This window comes from Mchenga conophoros, linkage group LG17 (assembly GCF_057382185.1).
Source record: "Mchenga conophoros isolate Kocher_MC1m ecotype Shallow Benthic linkage group LG17, M_conophoros_male_GT1.1, whole genome shotgun sequence".
NCBI classification, from domain to species: Eukaryota; Metazoa; Chordata; class Actinopteri; order Cichliformes; family Cichlidae; genus Mchenga; species Mchenga conophoros.
This window is the reverse complement of record NC_140542.1, coordinates 7,438,263-7,458,225: the sequence shown is the minus strand read 5'-3', so window position 1 is coordinate 7,458,225 and position 19,963 is coordinate 7,438,263. Positions and strand designations below refer to the sequence as shown.

At 39.6% G+C, this 19,963-nt stretch overlaps 1 long non-coding RNA gene across 1 annotated transcript; it reads right to left on the bottom strand.

The window, feature by feature from the left end:
• Positions 1 to 739: 739 nt before the first annotated feature.
• On the bottom strand, positions 740 to 19,326 carry LOC146555011 (uncharacterized). The gene is made up of 10 exons (XR_014889130.1): positions 18,790 to 19,326; positions 17,716 to 17,826; positions 13,743 to 13,973; positions 11,813 to 13,197; positions 10,780 to 10,797; positions 9,622 to 9,782; positions 9,341 to 9,556; positions 2,991 to 8,304; positions 1,182 to 1,226; positions 740 to 920 (listed from the first exon to the last, which is right to left on the bottom strand). It is a non-coding gene; the product is annotated as an uncharacterized LOC146555011 (long non-coding RNA).
• Between the last annotated feature and the right edge of the window lie 637 nt (positions 19,327 to 19,963).

The window sequence follows — 19,963 nt, the reverse complement described above, 5'->3', positions numbered from 1 at the left end:
ATACTAAAGCTTCATCTTATGCACACACAAAAAACAAATATGGCTCCTTCGTGCAGGGTTTTCTGGTATGTTCATTTATGCTTCCCAATTAAAAAAAAAGAAAAAAAAAAGAAAAAGCAAACTTCTTGCTTCTCAGCCACTGCGGCCACATCCTCACTGTTTTTTAGACAGTTATATAAACATACTGTGAGTGAGTCATAAGCTTAAATACAATAGTTGAAGGAACAAAAACTTAATGTTTAAAAATACCAGTCAAATCTGATTAAAGTAAATAAATAATAAGTATACAATGTAGTTTTAAGACTTATCTCAATGTTTCGTAACATTAATGTTCTATGAACTCGTGAGTCCAGAAATCTGAATGTCATGAAAAGTATTTATTATTCGTGTATTATTATTTTACAATACAAGGTTGTTTTTCTCCTGATACTTCATGCAAACCACATTTCTCCAGGCCGGTCCTAATCAGCTTACTCAGTATCACTAGATCCAATGCTGCTCCTCCAGCACAGCACACAAAAGTAGGAGAGACCGGAGATGCCATGGCTTAGTTAGGAGACTGTTTGCTTCAAGGCCACTAGAAGGTGCTGCCATAAAACTACAATAAATGAATTGACCTTTTGACCTGCTCACACTCTTTTATGCAAAACCCTGCTGATGTTACACACACACACACACACATAAAGAGATTCTAGGTCTGACCAACCGTCTCCGCCGTGGGCAAAAAGATGACAGTCAATAAAATTCTAAAATTTTATTTATAAACACAATGAATAATAGTTAAAAGTCCAGTGTCCCATTTAGGTACAAAGTAAAAACACACAGTCCAAGGCCAGAGCCAGCTATGCCACAAAGCCAGTTGCACTCCACACGTTGTTCACTTCAACAGGGGTAGCAATTGTCCTCTGAGACCCACCACCCTGTAAGTAGAAAGCCAGTGATCACTCCATCCTCTGCAACTCAGCTGCCTTCAGGCTACAGCATATAATAGGCCCTAGCCTGCACAGAGCGACAAAATAAGACAATTCACTATATAATTCACAGCCCATCCATCCCAAACATATCAGATCATTAGAGGTTTTGTCACATTACATACCTGCACTGAGAGACAAAATAAGACTAATGACGCTAAATTTAATTACGGGTCATGGACAGCCTTCATAAATGCTCATATTACTCACCCACACTGAATTCCAGCACAGGTTCATCTGGGTCCTGACTATTTCCTGCAAAATAACACAAACGTCATCAGAACATTAAGTCAGAGAAACAACATTTGGAGCTTTTGTACATGATAAATTATACTGCAGTAGTAAAACAAAGTCAAGCAGCAGTACATTTATTAAAATCACCTTCAGCTGTAATATTTAAACTGATTTAGTGTCAATTTAGATTATGTTTAGATTAAAATGAAACTAGTACCCTTGTAATGTCTTTTTAAATTAGAGGTAAATATTTGTATATTTTTTTACATAATATAATTATATTTACTGGATTTTCTCTCTATTGTAGTTTAATATTATAGTTATTACTTGTTTTTTATTGACTTGTCTTGTTTTTACAATGATTTGCTTTGACTGCAGCCTTTAAAGAAAAGACTATCTGTTCAGTAACTATCCATCAGACTGGGTCCATGTTACCAGCCAAATGGGTAATAATTAAAGTAAGTTTTGAATTACGTATATTTGGGTGTTTAGGTGACACTTTTGCAAAAAAAATTATATAATTAGGTTTAAAAAAACTAAACATGTATGTATTTAAAAACAATAAGTGTGTTAGAATTACTACAGCAACAGGTTGTAGCTCACTGTACTGTTTTTGAGCACAACTTTGGTGCTTTTGCCTCATTTTTAAATCAGTGATCCCAGTAGCACAGTCTAAGCAGAGACCTCAGTGCTTGGCAAACAATCAATAGAATCAATATAATTATTAAAAAGAAACAAAATAAATGCCAACCATATAAAAAACATAAACTTAAAGAAAAAACTAAACTTGATTTTATGTCTTTAGGCTATTGTTAACAGCAAGCATGAGGTTAGTGCATATGTATTATTATTGGAAAGATTACTGCAAAGAAAAAAAAGTTGAACCAGGAGGGGGCGATATTGCTCTTCTTACAATGAGTTACATGCAGGCTATTACTTACCGTGTCACTCACATTTATTTCACAAATTAGCTGAACCCACTTAATTCGATTTAATTGTATTTATGCAGAGCTGAATCACAACAACATTCTCCTCGAGGTGGTATAGATTGTAAGGTAGAAAGTCTACAATTAAAAAGAAAAAACCTCAATACAGTGGGAAGGAACAACTCACTTTTAACAGGAAGCACCCTCTGGCAGAACCACGGTCAGGGAGCAAACTATCAAACTACGAGGTCTTTAAAATAAGGGTTCCACAGTGTCACAGTTTTCTGCATATAGTCGATTAATAAATGTTGAGAAAACAACTAATCGATTCAAATTTTTTATTTGAACAAGTATCAAATTGATTTTCACAGAAGCGTTCAATGGAACAAATACATAAATGGTAAACTGACTGCTTTTTATATAGGGTTTTTGTATTTTGCTCGTGCATTAAAAAGCGCTTTATACAACATGCCTCATTCACCTATTCACCCAAACATTATTACAAGCACCTTTTCTACAATTAAGCTAAACATGCATAAAATGTTAGCAGTGGAGATTTGGCACCTGAAAGGACCCCCTTTGATCCACTCCTAGTTTGAGTCTATTTACATTTAAATACTGATACTTCAATTTTGCCTTGGTTTGAGCTCCATAAAGCAGGCAAACCAGAATTAATCACAGAAGGCGAAAAAACACTGAAACTACGTTTTAAGCTGCGAGCCAAACAAACCAAAGGTAACCGTGTTTTGAAAAGAGCTATGAAGAGAAACAGACAGACTACTGTAATTTCTCAATAAAATGTCGCTTATTATCGCTCACTCTCAAGAACAAAAACGTGAGTAATTTTCCAGTAGCTCACCATATTTGGGATCTTCTAACATCCACACTTCATGTTTAAACGGTGGTGCGGAGGCGGTGTACCGTCGCAGGACGGATGTAGCATTCAGCGCGGTGTGCCTTTTTTTCAGTTGCTAAGCAACAGATTTGTCCCGCCCCCTTTCGTTATGACGAGCCGGGCCAGTCCTTTGACTGGTGACGTTACAAAGAAACCGACCTTATATATAGACCTGGCTGTTCAGTTGAAACGCATTCATACAGCGGGACAGCAGCGCTTTAAACGTTCAAACACGGAGTTTAACACAAAACAACATTTTAGGCATAAAAAACAAAAAAGTGAAATGGCAAGCTCAAACTGTAACACAATGACAAATGATGAAACAGTTCAGACCAATCGGGATAATTCTACAGTACATGCTTTAGTATCCCTCTTGAATAACTTGTTCAGTGATTTTTCGTACAAGCAGTGGGAAGAGCTTACCTCAGGCTATCCGGATTGCTCCACCGCTAAGCGGCTTGCAGGTTTTGTAGAGGACGTAATGGACCTGTGTGAACAGTCAGGAGCAGTATCACCACTGAGGTCTTCCCAGAACTCCCCTGTACATCAAAACTGTTCTGTCCACACCACCACTGGCAAAACGTTTTTGTCACCTGTGAAATTTTTGGACGATTCTGCTGAGCAGGAGTTTGATACAGCACAGAATATAGATGCTAACAGCCAAGAAACAGCTAACACAGAAGAACGCTGTCAAAATGCTGACCAACACAGTGCTGCAAAAGCAGAAAACAATCCAATTCCAGATCCCCAGCAGCAGAAATCCTGTGTTGAACATGAAGCCAGCATCCCACCGTTAACAAACATAAGTCAAACGGAGTCATATAAAAAGATACAGAATCACAGATCTTCTGTAGACTGTGAGCCACCTGAAAACACCTTAGACTTTGAAAGGTGGTTAGAGACATTAATTCAGGCTGTGCTTTCAAAGCTTGGTAAACTTTTAAAGTGCCCTCATTCTCACCAAAAACGTTTGTTGGATCTACTCTTGGACAAATTCAAGTGGATGGATTTGCATTTAGACCGAAAAGTGCAGAATTATTTTGACTGCATTGCTAATGCCATTTTCACTGATATTTGTGACAAATTACATAAAGTGTCACTAATATCATTGGGGAGGAGTGGGGAGGAGGATTCAATGAATTTAATGGGACAACCAATATTTAATATCATAACTACTTCAGTATTCCAAGAACACCTGTTGGCAGTAACAATTATCGATAGACTGGAATCATATGAAAAGAAAGAAAGATGCAGACTTTCAGTGGAAAGCTTTGTGGAAGGACTGATTTCCCGGGTTGCAAAAAAATCAGGCACAGTCTTCATCATTGAAGATGCTGAAGCTATCTCCAACCGGCTTACCATGAAAATCTGGACTGAAATCAGGGCAGAATACGACAAAATCCCCCCAGAGAAGTTCAAGAAACTCAGCGAGAGGGTTTTCAAATCCCTCTGTAAAAGATGGAAGCATGCAGCGGTTATTGTGACATTCTGGCAATTAAACGTCCAAGATCTTGATGAAGATATTGTTAAAACTTTCAAAAGAAAGATATTCACAGAACCAAGTTGCATATCTAAGTGCTTCTCATCGGTGCGTGCATTTTTTGGGAGGTTTAAGGGAGGAAACAAAGTTTCCCCTTTATAGTGACATCGTGATATCAACAGCAAGATATTTTCTAAAACTCACTGGACACTTTAAATTAGCTAGTTTTACATTTAGATCAGATCAAGTCATTTTTGAAATCCCCAGGAATGGTCGCGGCAGATGGCCACCCCGCCCTGAGCCTGGTTCTGTCGAAGGTTTCTTCCTCTTAAAAGGGAGTTTTTCCTTCCCACTGTCGCCTCGTGCTTGCTCAGAGGGGTTTGTTCTTTTGGGGTTTTCTTTTTAATACTGTAAGTTGTTACCTTACAGTGTGAAGCACCTTGAAAACACCATTGTTTCCTTTGGTGCTATACAGATTGAAGTGACTTGCACTGACAACATAACTAAGCTGGGACTTTAATTTAACATCAATAAAATTATAAAAATATTACATCTTGATTTCTGCTTGTTTTCATTGTCTGTGACTTAATGAATACAAATGTGTAATTTAACAGATTTTTTCTTTATGTTAGTCTGACCGGTGATTCCACGTTGGCCTTAGGTGTTGGCGCGGATACGCTGCAGCCCCTGAGCCATTAATGGCCCAGCACACTACAGTAAAAACAAAACAACAGCCATCTCTCCAACTAGGAAAGGAAAATAATAAACTGCCTCCTTGGAGGCAACCTGACTCAAAACAGTTGCAGTCCAACTCAGACCGACTGCAATCACTCTCAGGCAGATTGATGAAGATCTGCAAATAACTGTTGTCTAATTTATAAACGCAGACAGATTGCCAACACGTCTGTTTACAATAGAGGACTGTACTTACATGGTTGCAAACTGGTTGTTGTCTTGCTTATATGAAAACATTGCTTTGGAGCAATGAAACTCAAACACATTCATTTTTAAAATGCCTCAAAATGAAATTTTGAAATATTTGGCTTTATGCTTTGAAAGTGCCGTTGTGAGTGGGAGTGTGAAATCCTTACTTGATGTGTTCCCTTTGCCTTTACTGTTTTCAGTTTTATTTGTCATATGCAAGTTAGCACAGGGTCAACATTGCAATGAAATGTGTTTGACGAGCAGCAGTCACTCAGCAGCATGGTACAGTAGAAATATAATAAAATAAAAAATAGAAAAATAGTAAAGAGCAAAATATTAGAGAGACGTGGTAAAAGAGAAAAGATGACTAAATATATATGTATCTATAAATATAAATATATGTACACTAGTGATTAAATAAGAAAATCTTGAAAAGAAATATGACGGGAGGCCAAATGGGATGTTGCACAGGAATGAGCAGCAGAAAATTACAGTATTACTCAGACTTTTAATAGTCATATTGTCAGTTTTGGCCGACGGTCATGGGTCACTTCCACTAAAATAGCACGAGACTGGAGTAAAATGTACTTTATTAATGAGAACACATGGTGATACAGCAAAGAATCCAACCCTTCTGAAAAGCAAATGGCTTCCTGTCATACTCTACCTGATTCAGGTGAGCATCTGGAATAGACCAAGTCTGGGGGTCAGTAAACCAAAGGAAAACAAAACCCTCCCCATAAGAAAACCACTACAATATAACCAACACGTTCTCACTCCCAAAGCGTAACATTTTACGCTAGGTGACAAATCGTCACCATATTACGTTTTTGGCTACCCACCACGTTCCTAAATGACGACCTCGGAAAAAAGAGGAAATATGAGAACCGTCTGGACTGAATCTACACATGTTTGCTCTTTTTCTTCAAATCGCTTAGAAACACGCTATTTAACATCATTAAAGTCCTGGTTAAGGTCAGGAATAAGGTTATGGTCAGGGCTAGGGATAAGGTTAGGTTTAGGGCTGGAATACAGGGCTGGAACGTCTATTACCGCGGGAGCGTCATTGCACTGGATTCCAGCCATAGCCCGCCACGTACCATAAGAACGCCGAAGGTCTCCTTTCGCGTTCCTCAGGAACGCTGCGGGACGTGACAAAACGTCGACATGTTACGCCTCGGGAGTGAGAATGGGCTGATATAGCACATCATAGACATATGAAGATTTGGAACAAGTCCTATAAATAATTCCATAACATATAAACTTCAGTCTCTTCTATATACATTAAAACAGCGGTCCCCAACCTTTTTTGCGCCACGGACCGGTTTATGCCCGACAATATTTTTATGGACCGGCCTTTAAGGTGTCACAGATAAATACAACAAAATAAAACTAGTACCGGTACCGGAAAAAAAGATTTATTCATAACACACGTGAAAGACCCAGGAAAACAGAGTTAACGATAAAAACGATAACAAAATAACGATAAAAACTCTGAAAACCATACATTTCACACCCGAGCCTCATCTCTCGACCAAACGACGGTCCGTGGCCCGGCGGTTGGGGACCGCTGCATTAAAACACCTTAACCACACAGTTAGGTTTCAGCCCTCGCTGACTCAGAACAAAGTAAGACAATCAGAGTTCGATTGGTTTTTACTTGTGCAGGGGAAGCCTGGTCAGATTCTCAGAGTTGCAAGCTCTACACCCAAACTCAGACAACTCCAACTCCAGCCTTTTATTGAATGAAAACAGTTACACAACCGCCCATTGTAAACCCCATATGTTGTGTGGTAAAAGCTAAGGCACTGTGTGTGTGTGTGTGTGTGTGTGTGTGTGTGTGTGTGTGTGTGTGTGTGTGTGTGTGTGTGTGTGTGTGTGTGTCTGTATACGTGACTTCCTGGTTACAAACGTTTTAACCGCATCTCTAGTCATAAAAGGGCATCTCCCCTCAACCTCGTATATGGCTTAACCTCTTTAACAGTCCACCATTTACATGGTGAGCCCATACTGTAAAGGGCAGGAAGTGAACATTCCTTACCAAATAAGGAAACCAGAATCTTACATAGATTGTGCCTGCAGTTGAAAACTATAGCTAGTAACATCCCCAACATCCTACATGTGGGGGAGGAACAGAAAAATATCTGAACATACAGTTCAAGACAAGGTCCAAGCACAATAATGACAACTTTTAACAAAATCACTCCAACACACACTCCCCTAGCCTGGCACATTGGTTTGCTCCAGGAGCTCATAAGCAGGTGATTGAGCTGCTTTTACTCTTTACAAAGTGAGTACTGTTAACACTTCTCTTTTTACATATACAACTAATTTAGGTTACAGACAAATGTTTAAATGTGAACAGCTCTAACACGGGTTCTTTTCCTGACACAGGTAGGATGGCCAGTCCCCCTGTCTCTTCACCTTTCACGAGTCACTTAAATAACAACCCAAAAAACCTAATAAAGATCACAATCAACCAGTGTGTGTTTTTCTTCATTATGGTTTTTAAATACAAATCAGTCAGTCAATTAATAAAAATACAAGTAAGGGTAATGGAACCCCTGGTCTCCATTACACACATAAATACCATAAAGACACTAAGTCGTAGAGCTCTGAACTCCTTGCTTTTATGATATTTACACTTCTTCTTGGCCTTCTCCTTCACTCTGAGTCACTGCAGGATAAACGCATCAGCTCAGACATTCAATAATTAAAATATGTGTAGGTGACCGTTTGGCAGAAGACGATGTCGAGGCGGTACTGCAGTGACACGTCCGTGGCTATCGTCGGGGCGGTGTCCTGCATCAGCAGGAAGTCCATAGACTTCTTGGCTTTGTTGCTCATCGTGGCTCTGTAGTCCGTGGGCGTGGCCTGCAAAAAGTGTAAATAAACCATCAGAGACCAAACACAAATATGCCTTCTAACCACTAGTTTAGACAACATCTTGCAAAGAGTGTGTATTTCAGAGTGCAGTTGTTTTTAAATTTGACAGAAACAGAAAAAAAGACGGAACGGAAGGACAACAGGGAAAGCAGAAGCACCGACACACTGAAATCTTTTAGGGTCAAGCTCCAGAACTAGCCACAAATCCTGCTGGAAAGAACCTAAAAATACTTAAAAATACTTGCAGAGATCTAATGGAGCCGTTAACTCAAAAGCCTGGTGTCAGGCATGTTCTTTAATAAATAAGAAACGAGCTGATATGTTACAGACCCCAGTCTTTACGTAAAGAAAAAGCTGACATTTAGAGCGGTCTCGCAGCAGATTTTAAAACAGTGACACTGATTTGTGGGGTTTTTGTGCACAAATTTGAACCTTTTTGTTTTATCCATGTCCTTGAACACAGCTTGTGACTTGGGCGCTTTCATATGTACCGATTCATTTAGGTTTGTGCACTGAGGCCAGATTTAGGTATTAAAAACGAGTCAGTCATAACACTTCTTACATTAGTTAAAAAGCTGAGCTTACACTAAACCAACATTTAAATTTCCCCTTGTGGGACTAATAAAGGTATATCATATCATATCATTACTACAGTATTGCTGCAACATTGTAAAGACAAAGATGACACACGGACCAGACATAAAACACTGAACACTTTTTAAAGAAGAGTCATTTAAGAGTATTTTCTCTAGAATAAAGTCAGCTGATATGGTGAAGGAAAAATCTGCTCACGAATCCTCCAACTTTTTAAAAGTAAGGAGTGACCTGAGCTGGAAATCAACATGAGAGGGATGACTCAAGAAGAAGAAGAAGCAACAAGAAAAGAAAAACAGAGTTCAGAGTCTAGTTAAGATATTAAGCTGTATCCACAATGTGTGCCAAGAAACTAAGCTTGTCTGTTCTCATGCTAAAGAAATAAAAAATCTGGAATCAGAAAACAGCCAATAACTGCTGATCAACTCACCCACTCCTCTTCGTGCCAGTCCACGTGCAGTGACGACTGGCTGTTGTGACCGCTGTACTTTGCTCTCAGCGTATCCTGGTCATTGCGGAGCACTACTTGTTCAGACTCAGCGGAAGGAGAAGCTTTGGTTGCGATGTACTCGCCCCGTACTGCGTTCAGGGCCTAAATAGCTGAAGCTAGCAGCTTGCAGCCGCACACTGTCACCAGCTGACGGGTCTGAAAGGAAGAGGGTATGAATGAAATATGAAGCGTCCCCACGTAACGTCAAACACTTTTAGTACCTTGTCAGCCAGACTGGCGAGCGATTGGTCTTTGGCAGCTTGAGATAGCCTCTGCGTAATAGCTGACCTGAGTCTTCTGCGTGTTGACGTGGGCGATGATCTCTTTGGCTCGGACAGTGTCCTGGGGTATGTGGATGATGACTGAGCTGGAGAGGGCACTACTGCAGGGAACAAAGACACACAGACACGTCTTTATCCAAGCTGGGACTGAGGATACTCTTACACTCACCAGCCACTTTATTAGGTACATGTGTTCAAAAGCTTGTGGCAGCAATTTAGTGCATTTAGTCAAATAAAGACAATAGAGTGGCCTGCAGGTGTATATTTTTGTAATGTTTCTGTCTTATGCCTGAAATATGCTTCAGCAGGAAATATACGCTGTAACTGGAAACAACAGTGTGGAATGGACCGGTTTAGTGTTAAGAGGTGTTACATCTGAAGTTAGAACGTAAATTTCCTGCAGAAATCTAAATCAAGCTTCAGAGGTACTGTTCCAAAAATATAGGGAGGGACGTTACCCACCAGATGTAAAAACAAACACTGTCTGCATGCACATGCCTGCTCTCAACGAGCCTAATCGTGGCTTAGAAAAAACAAGGAGGAGCCGACTGCCGGGGACGGAGAGCGATACCACTCGCTTCACAAATTCAGACCATCTGTGTAGAAGAATTTTAGAAACGTCTCATTAATATTGTCAGGATTTGACTTGTTTTTGATAGACTTTAAAATGACTGAATTTATACAATGAGCAGTATTCATATACAACTTTGTGACAAAGGATTTGCTCATTTTAAGGTAACACACATTTTAGTTCTATATTAGTGAACACATCACCGATGCGCTACGTGCCCTTTTTTCCTTGCATTAACATGATAAGCTGTGCAAAACCCCATTCTTCCAGCTTAAAACTGAAAATACTTTGTTGTACAAATCTTAAGGATAAGATAAGAAGAACTTTATTTATCCCGAGGGAAATTCTTTAGTCATACACATACTCAATGCAGCAAGAGAGACAGAGGAATAAGATATACCATATATACAATAAGAATACTACTATTACAGTAATATACAGTAGGATAGTGCAAAATACAATATCAAATAACTCTAATGAAGTTAGTTCAGTCAAATGAAAACAAGCAAAGCAGTGCAAGGACTCACCATTCCTCCTCATTTACGCTGATTGGAAAAGTAACAAAAGCAAAATTAAGAGGAAGCCATAAAATGGGAACTGAAGTATTAATGCAGAAATTGAAGAAACAAGATGACCAAAAACGACTGTTTAAATACAAATCACAAGACGAATAAAGCAAAATATAAAAACCCAAAACAGGAGCAGAGGTCATCGCTATGCCATTGCATTTGTCCCTAACCACCAGAATCCCTCACGTTAACTTTTATCAAGTGGAAAAAAGTGAAGCTGGCGTTCATCCTCCAGCTTCACTGTGCTAATGTTATGCTAACAAACCTGTGTCGCTAGCAATCACGTAGCACAACATTATATACCAGGTAGTCCAACTTCAGTAACCCTGCAAACGCCACTGCTGTTTACTTTTCTGTCTTCATTTATGTTGGAAGTGGTAGCAGAGCTGTACGTTTTAATTAGTTTAAAAAATCTCTCAGTCAGAACATGGTATGAAATGTTTAGGTGGAAACTAGCAAGCTAACTTCCTGTTAACTTGTAACTCCGTTAAATTTAATAAATTCTGTTTTCATTGATGCATGGATGTTAAACTTAATTGTTACACCTGGTAAAGCAGCAAGGTTGATGATTTTATTAAAGATGAAAGAATTTAGACCGTTTTTAACTCTCAGTGTTCATCCGACTTTGGGAGCTGAAGCCCACGGAGTTTTGGACCCAGATTACTCCATGAAGCTCCTCACTACGGCAGCCGTAATGCTCTGACAATCCATCAAGCAGTGCAGCTTACCAAAGTAGTACTAAAACATTTTTTAACACGCCAAAATCGGTTCGAGGTCAGTAAGCACAACCAGAATTCATACATAGGCACTCTTTCGATTTTTGAGAAAATTAATTAAGTGTGCCATATAGTGTGGAAAATATGTTATACAGAAGAAAAGAATATTTCCCGATATATATCATTACCGCATGTGCTTCAAATTATACAGCGATATGGATTTTAGGCCATATCGCCCAGCCCTAATGTGACGCCCGACTTTACTCTCAACTTACTGTTTCTTTGCTTCCTCAAACTTCTGGATGAGCTTCCTCAGAACGCCATTTTTAGAAACCCTGGCAGTGAGAGGCCGGTGCTCCGACAGTTACGACATCATATGTCTGTTCTGGAAAGACAAACGAGGATGTTTTAGAGGCACAAAAAGAAGTATGTGTGATCACAAGAAGATTTTTTTAAATCATATGTATTTGTGTCTAAACCAAAACCCATTTCCCCTGTCCAAATCACGTTTTATGTTTTTAAACCCACTTTGCACAGAGAGGCATGTTTTGAAAAATTATTCTTACAAACGGGGAATGAAACAACTACGCTTAAAATAAAGATGGTATTAGTTTATTTTGTTCCAACCTTTAATTTATTGTAGTTTACTTTTATTTGTTTGCTTTTGGTTTTTTAAAGGTTTGAGGTGTGAAAGAAACTGCAGTGGAGTTTGAAAACAATAAATGGCTGTGTGTGGTTTGAGAATGTGTTTGTGCCGGGGGGCTGCGAAGATTTTCTTGTAAAACAAACAGGGGCCTAGCAAAAAAAAAAAAAAAAAAAAAGGTTTGGAAACCACTGGTTTAATGTAACATCCTTTTATTTATCCTCCCTGTCCTATATATCCACGTTCAAAGTCATGGGTTTGGTCAATCTAAGGAGAGAAACTTAGACCTCCCTTTTGCCAGCCACCTCTTCCAGCTCATCTGGGGGAAAACTGAATTATTTCCAAGCCAACTGTGAAATGTAATCTCTCCACCGAGCCCTCAGTTTGCCCTGGGGCCTCCTACCTCCAGGACATGCCTAAAACACCTCATGCAGGTGGTGTCCAGAAGGCATCCAAATCACATGCCAGAATCACATCAGCTGCCTCCTTTCGATGTGAAGGAGCAGTGTCTCTAATCCAAATGCCTCCCCAATGACTGAACTCTTCATCCTATCACAAAGGCAAAGGCTGCCTACCCTTCAGAGAAGGGTTATTTTGTCACTTATATCTGCCATCTCATTCTTTCTGTCACTATCTAAAGCTCACGACCATAGTTGATGGTGGGGAGGTAGATTGACAGATAAATCAACAGCTTCACTTTTATGCTTAACTCTTACTTCAAAACAACAGAGCCCCAATCTGTCTGTCAACCTCCCGCTCTGTTCTCCCTTCATTTGTGAATAATTCAATTCAATTCAATTTTATTTATATAGCGCCAAATCACAACAAAAGTCGCCTCAAGGCGCTACAGAGAAAAACCCAACAATCATATGACCCCCTATGAGCACTTTGGCGACAGTGGGAAGGAAAAACTCCCTTTTAACAGGAAGAAACCTCCGGCAGAACCAGGCTCAGGGAGGGGCGGCCATCTGCTGCGACCGGTTGGGGTCAGAGAAGGAAGACAGGATAAAAGACATGCTGTGGAAGAGAGACAGAGGTTAATAACAGATATGATTCAATGCAGAGAGGTCTATTAATACATAGTGAGTGAGAAAGGTGACTGGAAAGGAAAAACTCAATGCATCATGGGAATCCCCCGGCAGCCTACGTCTATTGCAGCATAACTAAGGGAGGATTCAGGATCACCTGGTCCAGCCCTAACTATATGCTTTAGCAAAAAGGAAAGTTTTAAGCCTAATCTTGAAAGTAGAGATAGTGTCTGTCTCCGGAATCCAAACTGGAAGCTGGTTCCACAGAAGAGGGGCCTGAAAACTGAAGGCTCTGCCTCCCATTCTACTTTTAAATACTCTAGGAACAACAAGTAGGCCTGCAGAGCGAGAGCGAAGTGCTCTAATAGGGTGATATGGTACTACAAGGTCATTAAGATAAGATGGGGCCTGATTATTTAAGACCTTGTATGTGAGGAGCAGGATTTTGAATTCAATTCTGGATTTAACAGGAAGCCAATAATAAGACCTTGAGGTACCAAAATTCTCCATTTGATGCAGCGAGTCATCCCTGACCTGCAGACAGGACTCTGCTCTTTCTTTGCTGAAGACCACGGCCCTTGACTTGAAGGTGCTCACTGTCCTTCCTGCAACTTCACTCTTTGATGCAAACCATCCCAGTTTACATCTAAGGCTGTCTGGGAACGTTTAGAGACAGGACACTCTCAGCCATCTGCTCCAGCACTCGTAGGTGGTTCCCATCAGTGGTTGGGAAGCGGCACATCCTCGACATCATGCCGCCAAACACTGAAGAAACACAAAATTCAGTTAGCTGGGATTAGATGAAGACAGATCTGACCAACGTTTTTCTCTGTGGACTGCCACTCAATCTCCGAGGTAAACAGACACCTCCCATTCACCGGGGACAATCAATTTAACTCAACCTTTTCAGGATATGTGACTGGAAGAGTTAATGAAGCTCTGTAAAATTGTCCACTTCTTTGTAAATGAACCGTCCCATGTTGTGTAGCTCTCTGGATTTTGTACTTATTGGCCTACATATTTATTTAAAATAACAACAGCGTGAATATCAAAAACTGTTAACATTGCTTTAAAGTTCTCATCTAGTTTATATTTACCTATAAAACCAGATGAGATGACATTGATAATATAACAGCAGTTTTCTCTGCTGAGTTGATGTTGCTGATCAGTGGCTGGACGACAAAAACAAAACATAATCAGAATCAGAAAAATGTATTAATCCCTAAAGAAATGATGTGGTTACACAATGATAATAACATCATAAATGTTGCTTTGGCTCATTGACCTCAGGTATTTGAATTTCTCCACCTATATTACTTCTACTTCCTGCAGCATCTCTGTTAAATCTGTCTCCCTCTCATTCACACAACATCTCTCCAGAACACTCCTCCACCGCTACAGGCCGTCTTTCACCTGTTTCTTAATGTTGTCCACAAACATAATAGACCAGAGACTCCTGCCTGACCTCAACTGTCAACATACCCATCATCATAAAAATGAGAACAAAATAAAGAGCATAGATTCCTTTCAATATTTTGGATTTCTTTTCTTTTGACAGAGGAAAAATTCAAAATAAGATGAACAGTAAAAACAGGTAATAAATAATAAAAATAGAAGCTAAGGAAGATCTTCAGAACACAAATTTGAAACTCAAACACAACTCAAAACTCTAGGACCATGGCACTGAATCCTGTGTGCTGTTTAGCAATAGTTTTAGTTGTATGTTTTCTATCCAGCCTTTTCTTAGAGCAACTGCTCATATCCATAGCAAAGAACTCCTGGTACCAATTATATTTTCATTTAAAAAAAGGAAAAATAAGTGTATTATAATGTAGCTGGGCACTGTCCCAAAAACTGGTGTTTCTTTAAAGATAAAAAGGCCCAGTTTGCATAGAAAATCTTATTTACTCATTTTTGTTGTTTGAGCTTAGTTGTTGTTTGAGCTTAGTTGTTGTTGTTTCGGAGGCAAATTGAATGCAATAGTTTGATCAGTTATACTTTGAGGATCTGTTTGGGTTTAAGTGATGGGAAATGTCTGTATTTGTTGAGTATCTATAATCATTTACTCACAAATCAATAAATCTGAGTTTGTAATTCCTGGCATTTCAAAGCAAGTCAGTCCAATATTACATTACAAAATATCAATTTTTTTTTTATATAAAAGATTGCACATGCACACCCACACAATAATTTGTAACCATCAATATAGGCTGATAATTCTTATCATAAAGCTAGCACACAGTTGCAGACTTTTAAACAATATGGTCTTCAAGACACCATAGGGAAAGCTTAAACTGTTTGATTATAAATTTAAATGTACAAAAAAGGCAGTCTGAAAATCAAGTATAAACATTTAAAAACAATTTTACAAATGGACAAAGTACAAAAAGAGCAACAGTCACTCAAAATGAAGGGAAGCAATGTCTGAGGAAGTGGTTCGTAAATAGGAAAAAGGTGTTCATCAGTTTACTGTAGGTGCAGATGGCGGTCTGGCCGAGAATTGTACAGAAAGCATCAGAATGTTTTGCATACATTCTTGTTTGTTTGTTTTTCTTCTTTGTTTTTGGCAGTTTCAGTTCAACTCTTGTGTATAGAAAATAGTCTAGATTTAAACGGCATGGGAGGATGAAATGGGAAACTGAATGATGTAAGGTAGGAGGAGGTGGACTGTTCCATTTCACACACAAGGATGGACATCTGCACAATCCCTTAGGGCAGCTTTGAAAATGCATTGGCCTTCAATTCATTGTACATTCACTACTCTACATTAAGGTGTAGATATATATATAGATATATCAATATACAGTACTTGTATCCTGCACCAACATAAAGTGGGACACTGAACAGGCATCACTGACGGATTGGCTTGAAGTATTTCAGATCAAATATATTTTGGGTTAGGAGGGGTAGCATAGAGGTAGCCTTGTGTCTCACTGTTTACTACTGTGAAGTCATCAAACCTGTAGCATTTAGTGAAGCTCAGAAGTGTTGCATGTTAGAAATCCACCGCACTGATATTAATCTTTAATAGGGCTGAAAAAATTTGAGAGCAAAGAAAACAACTGCTGTTTAATGCCCTCCGCTACCTTAGTTTAATTGGTCACATGACTGCATCACATGACTAAAATGTGTCATCGTTTTCAAGGCTCCGGTTCGATGGCCACAATGTGACACAAAAACTGTGTTTTCAAATCTATCCGCTTTGGAGAGCGTTTTCAAAATGCTGCGTTTTCCTTGACCGAAAACACCGTCTCAGTGTGGACGGGAGGCCAAAACGGAGAGAAAACGATGTGTTTTCAAACAAAACTGTATTAGTGTGGACATGGCCTGACTCTGACTCAGGCATCCTTTCCTTTAATGTTGGTTTAATGGCCATGAATTCCAACATGAACAATAATGATGTTGCCAATGAGATAGCATGAACTCATAAAAAAAGCATGTACTGAGGTCACAGTGTAGGTCAAGTGAGAAGTATGGTCATTTTCCTGCGAGACAATCAAACTTCTTTTTGAATCCAGAGGAGGCACCAATGCTCTCCTTGGCTTGAGTTCAATAAAGACTAAATATCAAAAGGGCCACAAATGCAGTGTCTACTGTGGAGCAGTTGCACTGGATTGCACGAGCTGTAGTTACAGGTGTGGAATGAATCGGCAATGCATTGTCAAAAGAAGAAGCCTAAGGGGATGGATCACTCTGAATCTATTTAATCTGGGTTTTGTCAAGCCTATCCCAAGCCCTTTCACCAACCACAACATTTTTCAATTAAAGCAAGGAAAGAAAGTTTGTATGTAACTGTAGCTGTGTCCATTTTGATGGGATGGGACACTTAACAAATATTTGTTTTCACTCAATTCTGGTCGCTGGGGTTTGGATCTTTTGTGTCTCTAATGGTCAGTGTTTGATTTTTCAACAGGTAAAATTAAATATATGTTACAGATAGTTTTCTGCCTTTAAATATGGCAGCATTTCGGAGCTATTACAACAAATTGCAACCACAACTCCAGCTTGACATACTTACATTGTTTTTCTTTTTCTTTTTTAAACATTTATCTCTTGGATCGTTTTCAGACTGCAGCTCAGCCAAAAGTGGCCCAGTCTGTCCGTGAAACTGCTAATCCCGACTGGCTGTCTGACTGGCATGTCTCTTTGGAGAGAGCAATGCTGGTTTACTCACAGACAAATATTTCATTACACAAAAAAGCAGTTAGGGGGTCTTCATTAACAGAGACAGAAGGATTTGTTTTACAGGATTACCCCATTTGCACTTTTTTAATTACAGCACAGGCCCACAGAACCACCTGGTTTGGGATGATAAAGGAGGCGAAGAGGAGAAACTGAGGCTGATTAGACCAGGATTCAGGATTTGTGAATATATTAAATTACATTTGGGGTGAGATCCAGCAAAGTCCTAATCACAACAGGAAGACTGTAGGGTTCCACATCTGGCTTCAAAGACTTTGACTGAAATTTCTGTTGGCATATAAACAGAAGGAAACATGGCTATTACCTGTGGAAGGGTTAAACCAAAACCATCTTTGAAGCCTTCTTCTGTGAGCTTACACAGCTACATATATACAGAATGGTGTTCTGGTAGAGTAGGTGCCTCGGTGCGTGGGAACTAGAAAATACAACAAATGGATTTTGTCATGCTGTGTAAATAAAGCCAAAGCCAGATTCAGTTAATGGAGCATACACTGCAATCACTAAGCATGGGTGTTGGTAACACAAAGATATTTACAGTGAAAGACTGAAAACAATAAAAGCTTCATATAACACTGGAGTCGTGGTCCACCAGTACAGGACGACAGCTGGACATATAAACAGATCCTTCCTCAAGCGATACTCAGGCTTCCATAAGGTTATAAGGAAATCTGCTCATGTATGATGCAGAATGATTGTAGTTCATTCTTTAAGTGTAGGATGTGGATACAAGTAGAAAGGACTTGTTTGCTGGGTGACAGATGAAAGGGGAAAAGCTTTGACAGCATGGCAAAGAGTTAAGGTTGCTCTGTTTTCATCTGAAGGCGGAGTCCCATTAAACTAACCAAATGACTGAAACGCAGAAGACATTAGGTCATTAGGTAATAAATTGAATAAAATGAATTTGCATCACGATTTTCCATTTTTGCTCCGGATGGAGCAGCAGGAGACGCCTCCACAAAGATCTCTTTGATGAAGAAAGTCTAATTTAATTTTGACAGTAATTTGGCTGTAATAACAATCAGTCACTGCTGTAAGATATTAAAAAAAAATGTAATCATGAAATATGTAAATTAACACTGATGCAGCATCAACCTTAGTTTACTAGTCATGGTAAGGTGACTTATGGGAGGTATGAGGCTGCATGTCAGTGGTTGTGTTACATCACTGATAATTTATGGGACAGGGGTGGGATTAAATAAGTGTATACTTCTTCCCACTCCCTTTCAACATGTAAATTAATCAGAATGTTTTTTTGTATGTAATTTGTATAGTATTTTTTTCTCTCTTATTTCTTTTCTAAATGTACTTGTATATTGTTCACATGTTGAAATAAATTACCAATCAATCAATCAATCAATCATTGCATGAGTGTCCTTACCGCAGCACTCTTCCCAGCTGGCCCTGGGTCGCCTCAAACCACTTGGAGGGAATGTTTTGGGTACAGCTGCTCCTCATACTCCTCTTTGCCTCAGACAACAGCATCATCGTGTTAAGGAAAAAAGAAATCATCATTTATCTGATGTTTAGGTCTCATCAGAAAGATGAAGGGAGCAGCAATGTTTCAGGGTTGGTGCTAACTTCCAGTTCAACTTATGACACACTGTGGCTCATATTTGGGCTCATAATTTAACTGTGGAAACAGTAATTAGCACAACAGGACCATTGTAAGACAAAATGTGACACTTGATACCACTTTCTCAAGAACTCTAAGCACCAATTACATTTGATAACATGGAAGTGCAGAGGAGAGATCCTCCACGACTAACCTGATTTTCTGTCTCGATGACCATGGCGCCGAGGTGATTACTCAATTGTAAAAACAGAAGGAATTTTAGACATAAATAACCTCTGAGTTCCAGCTGACATGAACTCATTGGCAGCTTCTGAGCTTGAGCCTCGGAGTCTCTGGGCAGCCATCCATCAGCAGACAGGAAACGCTCCAGGGACAAACTAGCTGGACCCAGTCTGGTCCAGCAGACTTGCCTGAGTGAAGTCTCCTCATTTGCATCTCAACCTGGTATTGAGTGAAGGTGATGGGTGGGGGAGGGGTGTCAGGAATCTCACAGGAGGCAACATGTGAAGAGAGAGGCTGGCACAGTATACGTACAGCCATCCCATCACTTACATAACTCGGGTTGCGGGGGAGCCTATTCCCCTATTCATCGCTAACAGGCCCCTACTGTGCAGACACAATTTCCCAAAATGTCAAACTGTTTCTTTTAGAATCAAGAAAAAAAGAGGACCGACATCAATTCAAGCCTTTATCTCCAGGAAAAGGGAGACCTATCATAATCACACATCTGATCTCCACGGTGATCCTGCACATTCGGCTCAAGGTCCCTTTCAAGTCCATGTACCCAAAACGCACTCGTTGCTTTTAATCCAAACCAAGGCTTTTCCACAAAAGCGGTTTTGTTGGGACTGCAGTAATGCGTTTGTCACTGATGCAAGAACAGATAAAAAAAGGAGCGTTTTCCAGAACACTGAGCTGTACAGTTGTATCACACCCAGACATGCTAACCATACAAACATGCATATTTTTTGTTGCCACA